Source organism: Epinephelus fuscoguttatus, linkage group LG20 (genome assembly GCF_011397635.1).
Source record: "Epinephelus fuscoguttatus linkage group LG20, E.fuscoguttatus.final_Chr_v1".
Taxonomy (NCBI): Eukaryota; Metazoa; Chordata; class Actinopteri; order Perciformes; family Serranidae; genus Epinephelus; species Epinephelus fuscoguttatus.
In genome coordinates, this window is record NC_064771.1 from 27,070,418 (window position 1) to 27,084,180 (window position 13,763).

Consider the following 13,763-nt stretch of genomic DNA (forward strand, 5'->3'; position numbering starts at 1 on the left):
TTTTATTCATGTTGTGAGCCTTGCCCGCCGGGCTGTGGTGAATCCGCTCCCGTCGCGGCGCTGAATGGTTGTATTTCAACACTGACCCCGCCTATCCAGGCTAGCTTCGGCGTACGCCAAAATCAGTTACGAGTGTATTCCGCAGCTCCAGTGCATCATAGAACTTCGGTAATAGACCAATCAGAACGTCGCTTTGGACAGGGGCAGAGCTAATTGACAGACGAAGCAGCCAATTAGCCGGCGTTTCGCCTTGACGTTCGAACCAATCACAGAACATATGCCAAAAATAACACCTCCTCTTGTTCAGCACCCAAAGTCGAAGGATAGCTCTGGCCTTTCAATTGAAGAAAGTGCTAGATTTGTCAGTGTTGTATAATATAACTAATTCTCAGTGTCCATATTTGTTTTGGAACGATCGGAATAGTCTTCATTTTATGTGAGAGACAGAACTGGCGTCAAACATGCGTAAAAATCAACGCTGTCCAAGCAGGGAACCACCGAGAAAGGAATTATCGCCGCTCATCTGAGGCCAATCTCGATTATTTTTGTCAAATAAGGAAACATAACATAGCTAGCTAGCTAACGTTAGCTCCGTAGATAGCTAGGTTACCGACATATCTTCACACAAGAGCAGAATCCAGCAGATAATCAAGATTGGATCTACATTCGCAACAGCAGGAAAACGTAAGTAGCATGCTAGTATGTGCGCTAACGTCATTAGCTTGAGTTTGACAAGCTGGGGAATTGCGTTGGCACCAACGACAGCTAACTGTTAAGTTAACATTAGCAAGCCAGCTAACGTTAGCTCATATCAACACACTAGCAAGCCAGGCCTTTGCGTGGAGGGAGCAGTGTTAAAGGGGAATGGAGTTCAGCATGTGGTCAGTGGATTGGTATTTAACACAGAAACGCATTTCCAAAAACAGCCAGTCGGTTCATGCAACATGAAGTGTGTTGTGCAATAACGGCAGCGTTCATACGGACCATTGTCAAAATAAAAACCTGACCCATCAACTGAAGTTTCAAAGTAACTTGGCCACCGCCAACGTTAGCACACCGATTCTGAATGAAGCAAATTTAAGGTGATATTAATGTGAACAGTCAAAGAACACGTTAGCCTCCAGTGCTTAGTCTGGTCCCAGGCGAGCTAATCTAGCATGGTACAGGCTACACTAGCTATAACTGGCTAATGACAGCTTAGCGGACTTTGTCATATGGGTGTCAATGGTTAGCTGTGTTATGTTAGCTTGGCAGTGTAATGGTATTTCAAACGGTACAATATCATATTTAAACTAGCACACAGCCACAAACCGCTATTGGTCCTATTAATCTAATAAGTTGCTATGAAGCGACATTAATGTCCAGAATCAACCCTCAGTGTGTATCAAACACAAATGCATGCAGTGCCAGGTGGATAGCTACTGTATGCCCTGTTGTGTGTGTAGTGACCTTAGAGGGCAATCACAACCGCAAGCCCCTGTTTTTATGTCTGGTATCTCTGTTGAAGCCCGTGAAATCAGTCAGTACACATGAAATGTAATCTAAGCAGATAGCATTAATGTTAGCCACAAGCTGCCAAGGTGTTTATAACCAGTCATGTTTTGCTGCAACAACAGCACTGCTCCTCCCAACACTTCACATATTCTTCACTTCCCAACACTTACCTTGAAGGTATGCTAATAATAATAATAATACTAGTAATCCATATTATTTATAGGCACCTGTCAAAGCACTCAAGGACGCCTTACAAGGTACAGTTCAAAAGAGCAAGCAGCAATGAATCCATAGATCATAAAGTCAGACAGTTCACTAATATACAGTAATAGGTTAATGAAATAACTAGTCAAAAGTCAGAATTATGAAATAAGGTATGAAGTCATCATCATCATTGCAAGTCTCAACATGTGCATCATCATTAAATCAGACCGAATATGGCAGTTTGAAAAGGTGTGTTGTGAGTAGACTTGCACCGATTACAATTTTTTGGGCCAATACCAATTTCTGATTTGCAGAGTGTTTGGGTGGCCGATTCTGATTTCATTTTTTTAAACCACTTTACAGCACACAAGATATTGCAATATTTTCTATCTTTGCTTTATTAGAACATTTTAACCAACATACAAGCAGCTTTTCAATAATCATCTCAAACAAACAAACAAAAACAGTGACACAGGTTAAGAAACATTTTCCTTTTTGCCCAAATATAACGTCAGGTACAGTATTAAAATAAATAAGTAAAAAAGGCATAGCTTACATAAATAAAAACATTGATGAATAAAATAATAATTCTTGGTGTATAGCATTTGTGGGTAATTTCTTTAAAAGACAAAAAAGTAAAAATATCTCCTGTGGAAAATTCACACAGGTCTTCAGGAATCTTCGCCATCGCATTTTCGGAACACAGATATGCGCCTCGTCAGTTTTAAGCAGCACAGCGCAGCAGTGAGAGCTCTGCAGTTCAGTTTAACACGGACAATTAACAATTTTCTCCTTCTCTCTTTTTATGTGTGTGCGTGAATGTTTAAGGTGAGAAGCTGCCCATGTTTCATTTCCTCACATCGCCCAAGCTGTGAGTTGCTCATGTGCGTGTGTGTGCGCTGCTGATGTTACACGATGTCAATCATGCGGCGTGCCGGGAAGTTGACCAGCGTTTTAAATCGGCACATTTTAGACTGACTGGCTGGTCGCAGGTCATGGCCGATCACATGAAAACCGCCCCGGTTCCGATCACTGCCGATAAATCGGTGCAAGTCTAGTTGTGAGTCAGTATCGCTAATAATATAAACATATATGCTTAACAATAAATAGCTTTATGTTTTTGTAACGTTCAGAAGGTATTGTCTAGCTGAAAAATGGTCAAAATAACAATGAAATGAACTATGTTGAACTAGTTGTTTATTGTTTTGCTTGTTAACTAGTCAAGTTCACAGGGTTGTGCAGTTCCAAGTTTGTGATTCATGCCTCAGTTGACATAAACATATATAGCTCTTGACTCTACTGCGCCATCAATCAGCTGATGGTATGCAAAGTCAGCTGCTGTATGTGTTTACGTCTTCGTAATGTTTTCTATTATGGCATATATTCCTGGCTTTATAAGGGAGGGGTAGGTCCATGGGCACAGGGCAGCAGGAGTTTGCCCTGGACATTAACGTGGGCTTGGTTGGTAGCTTTGCTTTAGATGTACAACAGTACAGGCCTATATGAACAAATGTGATTGACCATAACTCAGAGACTGTTCTGTGAGTCCTGATAATTAGGCTGTATATTAATAAAAGTGGCCATCAAATTTAGGCTTACATCGTTGTCTTGTTTTGAGAGCAGTCAGAGGTGAGATGCCGACTCCTGCTACTAACTAACCTGCTACTACTTGTTAGGGATATTTTACACTGTGATGTGATCAGCTACGTAAGTCAATCTTTGCATCAACCCAGATCAGTAAATGTATTATCATCTCTAGTAATTCTTTTTAAAACATTTTTAGATATTGCAATACAAATTTCTGGAAGTTTTCATGCATTCCCAATTTGACTCACTTCAAACAAGGGCTTCCCCTGTGCTTTCAAGATGACAAATTCAACTCTGATTTACTTGACCAATGAACAGGCACACCACCAGCAATGCAAAGAGCGCTCTCTCAGCGTCTAAAGTCACCTGATTCCATTGCAAAGAAAATGTTTGTCAAGATTTTATGTTGAAAGTGAAACTCTTGACTTCCCATGTGAAGACGTGTGTGTGAGCAGATAATCTTTTTGATCTCTTTTTACTACCTTTTACGTAATCTCAGATGATGAAGCCATTTAACCTTGCAGAGCTCTGTCCTGTACACTAAGGCTTAAGATATATTCACATTTCATCATGCATTTTGTATTGTGCAAAGCTGAAATGCAGCCTGACGGCCATCCTGCTCACCTTCTCCAGTATATCAGATTGCGATAAGGTGCACAGGTGACCAGTATATGACATCACTTGGTGTTGGGCTTGTGACCTGCCAGCCAGATACGGGAGGAGTTCAATAGCTGATAATCTTATCTGAGTCAGCAGTCACAGTGTAAAGACTGAGGAGCAGATGAAACACAGTGTCAGTGGGAGATTGAGACAGTCAGCAAGGTTATTTTAGAGTTTGACTGATCTTTAAGGCTGTCATGATGGAACTTTAGGTGTCACAAGGTGCTTTAAAGAAAACTAAATGACTATAGGAGCCTGCACTGGTTCTCCATGATGGGAAAGAACAAGCCTGTTTGACAGTTTTCAGCGGAGTAAATCAGTTCAACTGCAGCTTTCTCATTTGCCTGTTGGTGAGTTAGGGTTAGGGTGGTCACATTTACCGTTGAGCCGTGCAGATACGCTTTTTTGTACAGATTTTATTGATGAAATATTCTTGGGATATAAACTTTTGCATTGGAGCAACAGGGCTATATTTAATTTCAATGTTAGTGCACTGAATTGAAAGCTATACAATGCAGGATTTTCCCTAAAAAAATATCTCATACAAAAGTAATCCCTCACAATCATCACTCGTGACCCACTAAGAAAGATACATGCTCTTTAATCAAGTTATGTGACATTATTTACACATTGTGATGATTAACAGGCTTGGCTGGGTTGCTTGATAGTATCTCAGTACCTAGATAATATTTGTTTTGGTTTGTAAGTCACATGTGGAGGAAGGTGATCTTGGTTTAAAGAAGATTTTAGGAGGCTGCTGCCAGGACTGTAGCTCAGCTGTATTTCTTCTTTAATACTGTGTCCTGATCATAGAAGTAGAATGATTATTGCAATGATCCGCTATTTTTAAATATAACTGCATCTGTTAATTCTCTGTTTCTTTAGTTGCCTTTAACTGCGTGTTTGATGAAAGGTGATGTAACGTTACTGAGTGAGAGCTGCTGCTCGGTGGACAGATGTCAGGCAGAGACTGCAAGGATAATCAGCGTGCAGATCAGCATATTTTCACACCTAACTAGTGAATTAAGGGTTTATTTCAACCAAACCAGAGCTGGTGATTGTTGGATTAGTGGACTAACTAACTAGATGATGGACAAGACCAACTGAGATGGTTTTGGTGAGTTTTATTCAGTTTCTGTCGAGTTTGAATGACGTGTGTTTCACGATGAGTAAGGAAGGCAGTTAAGCTTATGTCAGTTTTAGTTCAGTGAAAGAGAGAAGCTTGGATAGGTGTGCGGTTGTATTTTTCTGCTTTGTAAGGAAACTAGTTAGCCAACCAACAGAACATAATTGTGCAACAACTTTGACTATCAATTTCTGTGATGTATATTATTATATTAAAAAATTGGAAAGTCTTTGGGTTTTGAAATTTGGTCAGACAGAACATTTGAAGACATCAACTTGGAATTTCAGACCTTGTGATTGGCCTTTTACACCATTGCATAGAAATAATGAATAAATGATTAATCAAAAAAATAATTTAGTTGCAGCCCTAATTGCTTTTCCCTGTCAAACACTGTAGATTCTCAGGTAAACTCCTTTCTCACTAAACAAAAATCGCACTAACATCTGATATGTGTCTTTAAAGGTGGATGTTACAATCGGAGTTCGTACCTGGCATAAATGACTCTGCAGTAGTTGCGGGTAATTATTAGGAGTGTAACAATACATCGATCTGCATCAATATCGATTCAGTGATATTATCGTCATCTTTAAGACACACCTTCATTTTGAAAATTCATGTCTGTGTAACCATTTCTGTCCAAGCCTACCTCCTTCCCAAACATTTAAGAGTACTAGCAGCCTAGCACCAGGCAACCAATGGCAAGAGCCAAGATAAGGACAGTGAGGATATTTACCGGTATCGTCTCAAATCAATTGTAGGCCCCTGAATTAAGTAGAAGAAAAATTGTATAAAGGTGGACTTTGAAATATCAGACAATATTGTGTTGTTGTCCAAAGAATCAATAGAATATCAGATCATAGTGAACGCTTCTCCAGCAAAGTGTAGATCTACTGTAACAACTCCACCTCGTCGTCCGTCCAGACAAAGTTATCTGTGTGTGCTTTCGCCATTGTGTCTTCTTTGTTTTGGTTTGTAATCACCACGTTGTAGAGGAAGGCGCTTCAGCGCAGGTGCGTGGCATCATGCCGTGGTGTTCCTTTGCAAATTTACACTGCCACCCATTGGCCTGGCGTCCATTCTACAGCGTTTCCAGTAGATGTTGTGGCTCTGTGTGAAGGGGGATCGTTTCAATAACGTCGTCATATAAACGCGTAAGTTTTTTAAAACGCAAAGGACAGACTTTTCTGTTTTTATAGAAACCGTTGTTGTCTAAATAGGGCTTATAATATGGTGCTTGTTAAGATTGCTTAGCAACCTCAGACACAACCTGCTGCTGCGCTCTTGAAAGCTGGCTCAAAAAAGGCACAAAAGTAGCACCCAGCGTCCGACCTTGCGTTTTCCAGGCGTTAAAAGACATAGCATGTTACCCCCTAAAAAAAGAAGTAACCACAGGAACATTTTCACTGGCCTCCATGCTGCTTTCTACTGTTTCCTAACCCTGTTTTCTGGCGCCTGTGTGATGTTGAAAGTGACACATCAGAAATAAAAACCAGCATACTCATCAGCTGGCAATGGGAAGGGAGTAATTTGAGTGTTTTAGTGTGATTTTTGGGTTTAAAAATTGGCATAAATGCGCTAATTTTGGTGGACAAAAGGTTTTGGTTAGAAGTGTTGGTTCTTGGTCTCCACATTGTGCACTTTGATGCTTTAAGGATCGCAGAGATTCATAAATGTCAACCTGCCTTTAAAACACAATTGCGCCTCTCAAGTGTCACTTTATAACACAAGCTTTATGTTTTACAGCGTTTTCTAATATTTCATGGTCATGAAGTAAAAAACGTATTGAAAAAATTAATGTTGGCAAGTGGTGGGGGTGATTTGCCCCATTTGACTTGTATGATCTAGGACTTGTATGTTTTACCTTGGAAGCACCAGTCTGTAGCGGATTAGTGCTCAAAGGGGAGATGAAGAAATCGAGGGTCATCATAGAGTTGAAATGCTGCATGTTGAATCTGTCTACGTTTGCTCGGTGGGTAATAAAAGACACGTAAAAAGGGAGGCAAGGTCAGAGTATAGGTTAAATTGGTTTCAGCAGTTAAGATAAAAAGACAGTGTTAAATATGTAACACTAGTGGATTTCAGGTGTTTGAATAGACACAGCAGGAAGGTGTGGCTTTATAAGTCATTACTGTCACACAGGACCAATTACACAACATAAGCTGTGTCTCAATTCAGTGTCGCCCGCTCCAAAGTTCGTATTTCAAGACTGAATACATCATTTAAATTCGACGAGGCTGTCCCATTCTGGAGGCTTCTCCAAATGCTGCTGTGAAATGTGACCCTCGGCAGCCCTCGCTCGATCATTCATATCCTGTGTGCTGCTTTTGATTTTAAATTATTCCCATGTAGGGATTTGGTGTAAAAGACCGTTGATCCCAAGAACTTAAATTCTCTTTTGCCAGCCTGGTCTTGACTCAGGTAGTCTGAGTAAATGCGTGGGCTACTCAGTCTCAAAGGACTAGTCTGATACAGGTTTTGGGAAAAAATAACATTAGCGTGCTGCTTCTGTCCTCCGCAGTCTGGATGTGAAAGTGCCATGTGGAGTAGCTAACTAAGCTCTCACAAGTTATTTGCCAGCTTATGATTTGTCATAAACCAAACTCCATGATTTCTTGCCTTACAATCAGAAGAAGTGGGGAAGTTTATAAAAAAGAAAGAAAGCATGCAATACTGTAAAAGTGGACTTTTGGCCAGGAAATGTTAAGTAGTAGAAAGCTAGATCAGTGGGCAGGCGGCTCACTATTGGCCCTGTGTGACCACATGTTCGGCCCTTCGCGGTGCTTTGCTGGTCCTTTCAGCAAGCCTCTCAGAATGTGACTGAAACAATAAATTAAGAATAAGGAAAGTAAGATTATTCCAGGGAGTAGAGGTATGTGGCATTTATCATTTGCCGTTTGTTGCTGAGCAGCTGATAACATCATAGCCCAGAAAAAATGTCTAGCTGTCTGTTAAAACTGGACTAAATCTTGTCTGAAAGTTTAATGGGGCACGTCTCTAGCTTATTTTAGAGTACTTGATGAATTCTCAACATGATTTGCTGGACATATGTCTTAATAAAAGAGTGTAAAGTGAAATATATTACATACATTACAGAGATAAATGCAGGTGTATATGTAGAAATGGCGTCTTGTCTTCTTACAACCTTGTTTTGTCTTGTTAGTTGTCACTGGGACTATGCTAGCTTGCAGCTAGTTGGCATAAGATAAGCAGGTTTACGGAGAATGGCAGTCAATACTGAAATTACAAAGATGGTGTATTACTGCAGTATCCATGTAACAGAAGCTAGCAAGCTGCCTAGATTGCCTGGCCACATGTCTGACTGGAGGTTAATCTTGCCACTTTTGAGTTTACCGCACTGCGCAACAACTGCGTCTGGTGGGAGCTAGCTAGCGGCACTGCTAATATATCCGATTACCGTGAGTAATGCCATCCCGACACAACAGTGTTGCTGTGAAAATATTGTGCCTAGCCCCAGGTCTTCCCCCAGGTAGCCCTGATGAGTAAGTAGCTCAATTTTAAGCTGCAAACCCCCGTTAACTGTGTGTGTAACCATGAATGCAACTAAGCATGTTAGCTCAATCATCTTGTAACTAAGACATCCGCTGGAAAAAATATGTTTTTTACAGACCATGACCAATTATTACAGACACTGCTAACGGCTAACGGCGTCTCTATGCCCCTACGTCGCCCCGTTCAAAATGGTCGCACAACGATTACGTCACATACAGATTCCGGTAACTTTACAGGAACCTTCCTCCTACTCCGCTCTCTCAGTGGAGACACGGCGGTTGAGAGGGCCGAGCGAGAGGATGTTCCTGTAGTAGTTCCTGCCCCCCAAATAGTACCAGGAACTTCTTCAGTGGAAATGGGCCTAATGCTCTGTTAGCACTGTTAGCAGTGTCAGAACGGCTAGTGGTGCTAACATAGTTACAGTGCTGGAGGGGTTTTACAGCTCAAAATGAAGCCGCTTATTTACTTGGGCTACGTGGGAAGAGATTGGAGTGGGCTTCCATTTCTCCGCAGTAATGCCGGGGTGGCTTTACCAGCAGTAACCTCCAAATGAGCACGTCCCTTGTCTTTTAGCAATGGAAGTGAGACATTTGCATCACAAAACATTAAAATTTCACCACCTCTACAGTGATGATGCTTTGAAATTGGGCAGTAAAGCTCGATGAGTCAATGGAGAGCCAGACTAAAAGAAAAGGCCTCTTGTATTTCATATAACTTGCATTTTTTTCTTAAAAATTAACTGGTTAGTTACTAGTTAATATTAGTGTCGGGCTTTCAAAAGCAAAATGAACCAAAGCTTAGTTTGTAAGCAGTTAAATTAGCAAATTATTATTCGCAGTTATTTTCTTAAAACCCTACTGTTATGTCCCAAGGTACAAAGAAACTAAAAAAATTAAAGAACCAAGCAACGAGTAAATAAAGCATTGTCACGATGATATGAGAAAAAAAATAGATGGGCTAGCTAACACCCAAGCTAATGCAGCTAACTCTGAAAACTAGCCAATCATAGCTGTGCAGGATGTCATTATTAACCTGTGTTTGCTGATACTGCATCATAAACAAATGTGTAACTTTGTATGGGATGTCTTTGCCTCTCGGCTTGGTATTGTTACCAGCTTCAGTGCTCTTACTGACTCAGTTGTTGTGCCACACAAAGAAACAGTTATTCACCAAAGCACCTCTGAGACAATATTTAATGCTTGACAAAATTTGAGATGTATGTGTCATCTGAAAGACTTAAAATTTCTTAAATGAATCTCCACAGTTAAATAAAAGCATTTGTTCCCCTCAGACTTTAATCAAATCTAAATTAACAGATCAACATCCGAAGCTGTCGTATCCCCAGTTATGACATCATCTGGAGAGTCAGGCATGATCCTACACGATGAGTCCAAATGTACAACTACATACGTATTGATGTGTACACAAGGACAGTGCTGGAAGCTGTATGTTAACCTCGCTTCCAGGATAGCATTAACTGTTTTGTGCGAGTGTGCCTGCTCTCAGAGCAGCACTCAGGCTCTCTGCAGCATTATGTAATCCCCGACCTTCCACTTCCCTCTTCGTAGCCAGTGGTTTTTGGCAGACATGTGCGTCTTAGCATGAGGGGGTGTTGGTTTCGACCTGCGGTTACAGCATGGGTGACAGCAGTTTTGAGGGGGTTAAGTGGTTGAGAGTTCCTGGTTTCAGTCTGATGTCTCAATGGAGATATTTTCTCGGGTTTTCTGCGTGTGTGCGTGTGTGTTGTTTTGTTTTGTTTTTTTTTTTTGTTCGGGTTTTTTTTTTTTTTTTTTGCTGCTATTGTAGCATTGTCAGCCAGAGAAATCTCATAGTATCCGCATGTGCTCTTGCAGTCTGCATGTCTCCTTTCAGGGTCTGGCTGCTGCGACTGCTTTAATGGATGGATGATGCAACTCCCCTTTCCTCTCTCTACCAGGCGGCAGTGTGTGTGTGTATGCGTGTGTGTGTGTGTGTGTGTGTGTGTGTGAGAGAGAGAGTGTGTGTGTTTTAGAGCAAGTGAGAGAGAGACATAGAGAGGGGGATGTCGCTGAATGAAGCTTAGCCTGGATGTTTGCCCTGCAGGGTGGGTGGTTGCTAGGCAATGGCAGTGTGTTTGTTTTATTTTTAGAGAGAATCACTGCTGGTGAACATAACAGATTTCTCTTTCTCTCACACACATATGTGAACACACTTTCTTACCATACATGAACATATAGGCTACTTGTAAGTGGCAGTGGCTGCTGGTGAGAGCTGGGTAGAGGGAATCCTGTTGATACAATCATGTAGCAGAAAAGCAATAGAAATGTGAATGGCGTGGCCCACTGCCCCACCCTGGACATGAAATCTAAACCGGCCTGGCGTATTTATAGAGCGTCTTTTTCTCGCACATAGACTATGACACTGCACACATGCGCAGAGCACACACACACACAGACATACACGTTCCTCTGAAACCAGCTGTAGTCACTCCTCGCATGTACCAGCCTTTTTTGGGCACATGCCTGTCATGCCGTGTGTGCGCTCATGTGGGAGGTAAATGCAGAGCGAGAAATCAATATGTTGAAAAAAAGACGTGCTCAGGGCGCTTTCGATTTTTATCGCTTTTTATTGATTTCAAGATCTCATGAGTGCTACACCAGCCGAACAATACATACTGTAAGTAGCTCCATACTGCAGCAGTTGCTGACATTTAGGTCAGAATTGATTAGGATGATGGGAAAATATAGTGCAGGTCAAAACTGCCAAAGATATGGCGGAAGGCGGTTAAGCATGAGGTGCTGCGAGTGTCTTCAGGTACAGTTTTTAGTCAATACGAACAAAAATGTCTGATGTAATGATAAGATAAAATATTCTAAAAAACAAAGACATCACTCTTGCAATTTTTATTACCTTTTCATGTCGCTGATTAGAATATTCCTATGTTAAATTTCCTTCTGAATACTACAGCAGCAGTCAGGCTTGTTGGGGCTGATACTGGTCACACTTTCATTCAGATCACCTATTGTACACTTTTTTTTTTTTTTTTTTTTTTTTAAACAAACATTTCCACATTAGAGGTCTTGGAAAAGACTCTTGTTCTCATTTGAAGTGTGACCTGTGTTATTTTCAAATCTGATTCGACCAAAATATTACATCGACAATAATACATTCTTAAGGAATTGTGAAGTTTTGGGCTGATACTGATGATTTTTTTTTGTTGTTGATTTTGTTTTTGTTGTTAATTATTCCCCCTTTGGTGCCAGGGAAACAAAGATATCCTAATTTTTAAAAACTCTTTGAGCAAGCACAAATTCAACCATACAAATCTATGAAACAACCTTTAAGGAAACCTTCTTTCTCATAAAAAAACATACTCAAAAATGGCTTCAGAAGCGTTTTTACGCTTATGTAATTCCTTCTAAAATATCTATTTTATATTGCTGTGAAAACAACGAATTTCTCCTTTTAAACAACTGTAATTCTTCAAGTCTCTCACCAAATACTAAATTTTACAGTTTTACATTTTAATATATCATGATGATGTCATAATTTACCTTCGCTCAATACTTATTTTTAACTAATAGAGCTTGAATGCATCTTAATGTAACTCTGCCAGCGCTCTCCTTGTGCCAATTTCAACATGGATTTTGTCACTCACAGTGTAGCATTATCAGGGCAAAAACAGGCTCGTCTCCTGGCGCTACGATGGTGAGTTTACTGTGTCCTTTCATCTCAAAGGCGTCCTGAAGGGGGGATCACTTTTAACCAAGCATCTCCATTAGCTGTGTTAGCGTATCACTTGCAACAGAAAAACGCAGTGTTGTCCAGTAAAGAGTTCAACCTGGCTCAGCTACCAGGACAAGACAAATTAATTCCCATTCAGCTCCTCGCAGGTGAGAATTTCACACCCTGCTGATTCACTAATGTCACACTCTGTATTCTGCCAACAAGTTAGCTAATAGTATTAGTTACCTTGTGTTCAGAGTGAAAGAGGCTCTGTGTGCTCAAAGAAGCTTTAATGCTGCAGTGTAATCCTCAGCTCTGTGGTTCCTCCTCTGCTATCTTTGTCTTGTTGTCAGGATCTCTGGCTCTCACCATCCATTGAGTAATTAAAAGCACTCTGTAATCACAGTGTGAAGCAGCCTACTGAACTACTGACACCAAGAACTGCTCATTTACAGAGGGATTTATTGTGTCAAGGATATTATTATAAACTATAAAGGATTATGTGATCTGACACAGAGGTCAGTTTTTGCTTCACTCACATTTGTAATGCTTTAGGCCCCGATCTCACAGAAAGCATTTTGTAGGTTGCAAAACGTGAGGCGCACCGCACTGCCTTTTTTTTATTCCAATTGAATGCCACTAGCGAGAAAAAAACCGCTTCCTGCGCCTTTTTGTTGTTGCTAGGTAACCACTGACTCACCTCCTTATTCTAACCTTCCCGTGTGATCAATCTACCGTTTATTTGTTTTAGTTATTTGACAGTAATTAGTAGCTAGTTTCTAAAATGTTGAGGCAGAGGGTACTTGCTGTAGCTCTGGTTGAGGGTCAGAGGCTGTCAGTAAATAGTTTGTTGGGCACAGGGAAACAGAGATCTGTGTGGGTACATGAGACCCTAAAAAAGAGGGTGGATCATGGGGAGTACCACCAGTTGGTCCAGGAGCTTCTCCTCCATGATGGCTGTTTCCAGGCATATTTTAGGATGACTCAGGGGCAGTTTGACAACCTGCTGTCTATTGTCGGGCCGTATAGCTCTGGGTATCCAGCAACCACTACCACCAGTTTCTCCTCCATTGTTTACCAACTGTAAACTTGTTGTCATGACCACCACAGAAGGCCCGCCTCTCAATTATCTGATTGGACAATGAGAAGAAAGAGTTTTTCAGCTCTGAGTTGTAGTTTTCTCAACTCAAGGACCTCAGTGCGCTGCGGCAAAAATGCCAGGCACTTAGAGTGCAGAAGCACGAGGCATGTCGCAATACTAAAACCGTGAGGAAAAAGCTTAATTCTCATTAAAATAAATTACAAAAAGCCGCTTCTGGCTGCTAAAATGCTTTCTGTGTGATCAGGGCCTAAAACGTTAAATGCAAAAATAACCCGGGGCACTAAATTATGATGGGCAACAAAAATTTGTATAAGATATGTTAGAAATAGTCAACAAAATTATGGATTTTGTCTACGTTGCGTATTAATTCAGTTT

The 13,763-nt window shown here is 40.9% G+C and overlaps 1 protein-coding gene across 2 annotated transcripts in view; it reads left to right on the forward strand.

Annotated features, from left to right (window-relative positions):
- Positions 1 to 299: 299 nt before the first annotated feature.
- The window catches only part of ppm1bb (protein phosphatase, Mg2+/Mn2+ dependent, 1Bb), a 32,413-nt gene continuing 18,949 nt past the window's right edge, over positions 300 to 13,763 (forward strand). For both annotated transcript variants that reach the window (XM_049564133.1, XM_049564132.1), the window contains exon 1: positions 300 to 684. The gene's annotated coding sequence lies outside the window, so the exon portion shown is untranslated. The remainder of the gene's footprint in view (positions 685 to 13,763) is intronic.